The sequence below is a fragment of the Homarus americanus genome, unplaced genomic scaffold (genome assembly GCF_018991925.1).
Source record: "Homarus americanus isolate GMGI-L3 unplaced genomic scaffold, GMGI_Hamer_2.0 scaffold7626, whole genome shotgun sequence".
NCBI classification, from domain to species: domain Eukaryota; kingdom Metazoa; phylum Arthropoda; class Malacostraca; order Decapoda; family Nephropidae; genus Homarus; species Homarus americanus.
In genome coordinates, this window is record NW_024718273.1 from 12,690,169 (window position 1) to 12,696,224 (window position 6,056).

The window sequence follows — 6,056 nt, forward strand, 5'->3', positions numbered from 1 at the left end:
AACATTCGTCCCTAAAAGGCTGAGTCTCAGTGAGGGTGAGGAAGCCTCCACGAGTCGCCAGTAACTATGTTATTACTGGGCTAGACCGTCATGTGAGTGTGTTATGGTGACTACAGTATGGCAAATGTTCTTATCAACCGCGAGGCAAACCTGGCATCTCTCTCTCTCTCTCTCTCTCTCTCTCTCTCTCTCTCTCTCTCTCTCTCTGCATGTTTCTATGTTTCCAATTCTTTCTCTCTACTATCCTTAATTTCTCTCTGTTTACATTTTCTCTCTCTCTCTCTTTCTGTTTCTTTCTCATGGTTCCTCTTTCTCTGTTTAGGTATGTCTCTTGTTATCTCTCTATTTTCTTTGTTTCTCGATTTCATTTTCTTTCTGCCCTTCCATTTCCCTTATGTACATTCTCTTACAGTCTCTCTCTCTCTCTCTCTCTCTCTCTCTCTCTCTCTCTCTCTCTCTCTCTCTCTCTCTCTCTCTCTCTCTCTCAATACTAAATACTACAAACATTATTATCTACTCCAGAAGCACCAACCCGTCCTTTACGACACACACACACACACACACACACACACAGAGTAACGTCGTCAATGCAGAGGGGGTACCAAAGATCACGACGCTCTTAAGATATAAATATTTCCTCATCAAGTCGTATCTTTGTAAGAGTGGCTGATCATGTGGGGTATAGAAAGTGGGTCCTACAGTCATGATTTCCCGTAAGGGGCAGTGTGGATACAGCACACTGCCTACTAAAACCTCGGTAAGAAACGAGGCTGCGTGGCCGGCCCTACTCTCGACCACCATCACTTCCATAATAAGGTAACCATATATTGTCAAGTAGACTGGAGATCACCCGGGATCGAACCAGCTACCTTTACACAGAAAACGACAACTGTATCTAGTCGGCCATCGTGTTACCTAAGTAGTTCTGTGCATGGTAGTCTTAAGTACAGTCGGTGGCAACACTTATAATACTTATAACTTTCAAATATTTAAAAAAAAAAACCTCTTTATTTCACAAACCACTAAGCGACTACCAGCCAGTGTAAGCAATTTACTATTACGGTGTTATAAATTACATGTCTCGAGTAAATATAAACCATTAATTACTTCACTAATAACTTATGTCATGGGTAATTATTCTCAAATTATGTTGCAATTATTGACAGCATAATTAATATAACAACTGCTATTAATTAAACACACTCTTATTCTCGCCCCGTTACTAGTGTCCACGTTACTACTGCCATGTTTACAAGTACCCAAACAGGAGGAGGGGGGGAGAAAGAGGCGATCAAAAGAGTCCGGAATGAGGTGATTAGAAGAGGAGATCAAGAGGAAGACAGAAGTTAAAGGGAGGGAGGGGGAGGGGGGCGGCGTGGTGGAGAGGACCTTGGTTGGAGAAGACTGTTGGAGGAAGGTGAAGGAGATGGGTTTAAGGAGTTGTAACGATGAACAGATGGGAACAGCTGCTGAAGAAGAACAAAGAAGAACAAGAATAACAAGAAGATGAAGAACAACAACAAGAACAACAGCAAATCAGATCAATAAAATACAGTATATATATAAACACACCTCTGTTGAATTTACAAACGAGAATTTACTATCGATAAAGGATCTCATATATCAGGCAAAAATCCATAAAAGTAAGAATGAAATATCGTCTTCTCTACATGATGGTGGCGATAGACTCTCCTTCACCTAACACCATAAGCCATACCACTTCGCCCCCCACCCCCACCCCTCTCCACTCCATCTTCCCTACCACAACCTCTACTTCCCCTCCTTTATTCTTTTTGGCTCTACCTCTTACGTAATAGGCTAGGAAGAGAAGGGGTGGGAGGAGGGGAGTGGAGGGAGGGTAGGGGTGGGGGAAAGTGGAGGGGAGGAGAAAGAGTGGAAAGGGTGGAGGGAAATGGAGGGTAGGGGGAATAGGAGGGGGTGGGGAGGGGGAGAAAGGAGGGGAGGGAGGAAAGGTGAAAGGGAGAGAAAGGCAAGGGGTTTGAGAGGGGGAGAAAGGAGGGTGACAGGGAGAGAAAAGAGGGGTCTGAGAGGGATATAGAGGCGTGGAGGAAAAGGGGAGAGAGGAGAGATCGATTACCACTTTCTAAAGACTTCGAGAATAGATAATTACTTTTTATGGAGCTTAGACGGATCGATGGACGTGACCGGATTAAGGAGGATTGTGACTCCCATTGTAACCTGTGTGGTGACTGTGGTGCATTTGTGATGGTGTGGTGAATGTGGTGACTGTGGTGCATTTGTGATGGTGTGGTGAATGTGGTGACTGTGGTGCATTTGTGATGGTGTGAAGTGAATGTGGTGACTGTGTGGTGACTGGTGCATTTGTGATGGTGTGGATTAGATGTGGTGACTGTGGTGCATTTGTGATGCTATGGTGAGTGTGGTGACGCTGTGTGGGGACTGTGGTGCCTTTGTGATGGTGTGGTGAATGTGGTGACTGTGTGGTGACTGTGGTGCATTTGTGATGCTATGGTGAGGTGTGGTGACTGTGTGGTGACTGTGGTGCCTTTGTGATGCTATGGTGAGTGTGGTGACTGTGTGGTGACTGTGGTGCATTTGTGATGCTATGGTGAGTGTGGTGACTGTGTAGGACTGTGGTGCCTCTGATGGTGTGAGTGACTGTGGTGCCTCTGATGATGTGGTGACTTCTGTGGTGCCTTTGTGATGGTATGGTGAATGTGGTGTGTGGGGACTGTGGTGCCTCTGATGAGATTCAGCTAGGCACTGTGAATTTGCCTCTATGATGCTGTGGTGACTGTGTGTGCATTTGAGTGTGGTGCCTGATGGTGTGGCGACTTTCTGGTGACTTTGGTGCATCTGTGATGCTGTGGTGACTGTGTGGTGACTTTCGTGACTCTGTGATGCTGTGGTGACTATGTGGTGACTGTGGTGCCTTTGTGATGGTATAGTGAATGTGGTGACGTATTTGTGATTGTAGTTGCCTCTGATGTGTGGTGACTGTGTGGTGACTGTGTGGTGACTTTAATGCCTCTGTGATGCTGTGGTGATCGTGTGGTGATTGTGGTGCCTCTGATGTGTGGTGACCGTGTGGTGATTGTGGTGCCTCTAAAGGTGTAGTGACTGTGTGGTGACTTTAGCGCCTCTGTGATGGTGTGGTGACTGTGTGGCGACTGTGGTGACTGTGTGATGGTGTGGTGACTGCCTGGTGACTTTAATGCCTCTGTGATGCTGTGGTGACTTTAGTGCCTCTGTGATGCTGTAGTGACTGTGGTGACTGTGTGATGGTGTGATGACTGTGTGGTGACTGTGGTGACTGTCTGGTGACTTTGGTGCCTCTGTGATGCTGTGATGACTGTGTGGTGACTGTGTAATGACTGTGGTGACTGTTAGGTGACTGTGATGACATTGTGATGACATTGGTGTCTCTGTGATAGTGTGGTGATTGTGTGGCGACTTTGGTGCTTCTGTGAAAATTTGTGATACTGACAAGTTTAGTCTAGGGACACATTTACACAACCCCGTATGTAAACACTCACAGGTAAATAACAACATAAGGAACTGATATTTTCTCTAAGTCAATAACTCTTTCACAACTAGCTCTAACAACTCCACTAAACATTTATTACTGCCACCTTAACCAAGCCGTAACGGAGGGGGCTACTGGGTGTTTGGGTGTTGCAAACTGCACAACTTTGAGACGTGGAGGTCGTAACACACATCCACACCCGCCCCCTGAACCACACATCATCTCAACATCTGTATTGGAAACTCTCGCCCAGTCACAAGGACCTGAATGTGGAAGGTAAGGGATTGTCAGTTACAAACCTGACTGTAACCTCGGGGTTTTTTTTCGAGGGGGGAGATTAGGATTATGATAAAAAAAATGGCCTTTAAAAATAAAAAAAGTTATTTTGCTTTCCACGTGATTTCAGCCACTCTTGATAAGCACACTGAGCTTGGTGAGGGACTCGGAGCACGATACATGAAGTGAAGTATTATACTGTTCATTTAAAAGAACACCAACGAACTCTTTTGCATCGTATATCATGACCAGCTGGGGTACCCGGCGTTGTCCGGATTTATTATTTGACGAACTAAAGTTAACCAGAGGGGTTGGTGGTACAGAAATTGGGTGACAGGGGGTCGTCACTTCTGGGGTGCATGTGCCTCTTCCTGTACAGCGAACAACAACACAAACAAACAAATAGACACTATGTCCTATATTATTAGATCTGAGATAATAAACAAAAATCCACCCCAGTACAACCCATTACTCACAACAACAGTACAACCCATTACTCACAACAACAGTACAACCCATTACTCACAACAACAGTACAACCCATTACTCACAACAACAGTACAACCCATTACTCACAACAACAGTACAACCCATTACTCACAACATCAGTACAACCCATTACTCACAACAACAGTACAACCCATTACTCACAACAACAGTACAACCCATTACTCACAACAACAGTACAACCCATTACTCACAACAACAGTACAACCCATTACTCACAACAACAGTACAACCCATTACTCACAACATCAGTACAACCCATTACTCACAACAACAGTACAACCCATTACTCACAACAATAATATTTTGTTTTAAGAAATGTGATTCCAAGAAACTCCTAAAATTCTCTACAACACGTTACCTAATGTATTATTTAAGAATCGTGTGTGTGTGTGTATGTGTGTGTGTGTGTGTGATTTATATTTTAATAATATACATTACACCATTAATATGACCATCACACACGATAACATTACTAATAACACAAAGTGACAACACATAGGGGTAACAAATATACCATTAGCCACTGACATAAACGACCAGAGGAGGAGGAGGGCGACGATTTTTTTTTTACGTTTTTTTTTTTAATCTGCCGCTTAATTACGTGATTATGTAGTATAATAAATAACGAACTAATTAATTCATCGCTCAAGTAATTAATAAGAACAACTAACTCTAATCACCAGCAAAGGAGAGAGTTATTAATTAAAAATAAATAAATAAAAGAAAGGGTCTGTGTTATACTAGAATGTTTCTTAGCGGATAATGGCAGACAACACAGAGGCTCACAGAACTGAACTCTTCTGTGACGTAAACTAATAACAAAACAACCCTTCCTATGGTGTAAACTAATAACACAATAACCCTTCTTAATGACTAGTCTAACGACGCAACAATTCTTCCTGTGTTGTGAGGTCAGAGCACAACAACCCACCTCAACACGGCAGAAGTTCACCGACCTGGTGTATAAAGAATGACAGTGGAGTAAAGAGAAGCTCACATTTACCCTCACTACATAGTCTGGTTCCTTCATCGTCACCACAAACAGTCATCGCAGTTTCCCCTTAACCAGTCACTGGGTGTGCGTTTTATTCCGATTCTCCATTTTCTCTCGAAGTTCCATTTTCTTCAGAAACTTCAGTCTCGCCGGAATTTCCAATCTCTTCCGAATCTCCAATTTTCTCCAGCCTCAACACTGGTGAAGAGAGATTCACGAATACACCACACAAACACCTGCAGCCCAGCTATACCCCCTCACACCCCCCCCCCCAGGGGGAGAATCACAGCACCACACGGTTGTGGCTGTGTAAGATACGTTTTTGTGTTGTCTTAATTTCAGACAGTGTTTGCAGGTTTGCCTCACTGACTGGTATACTAGTAGAAGACGCAGGTACTAACCGAACAAATAATATGTCTTTGTAAAATTAACTCAAAAGGGGTATGAGCCTCTCGGGGACGTAATATAAAGTTGTTAATGGTATGTTTGTGTGTATGTCTGAGAAGAATATCTTGTCGTCCAAACAATCTTAAATGTGGCCAAGTAGGACTCAAAATCGGCACACTGATATATATATATATATATATATATATATATATATATATATATATATATATATATATATATATATATATATATATATATATATATATAGAGAGAGAGAGAGAGAGAGAGAGAGAGAGAGAGAGAGAGAGAGAGCTTGAATCATTGATGTTTCCTCGACTTCAAGTGATTTTTTTTTCTTATATTTTTGTAAGATAATTTTTG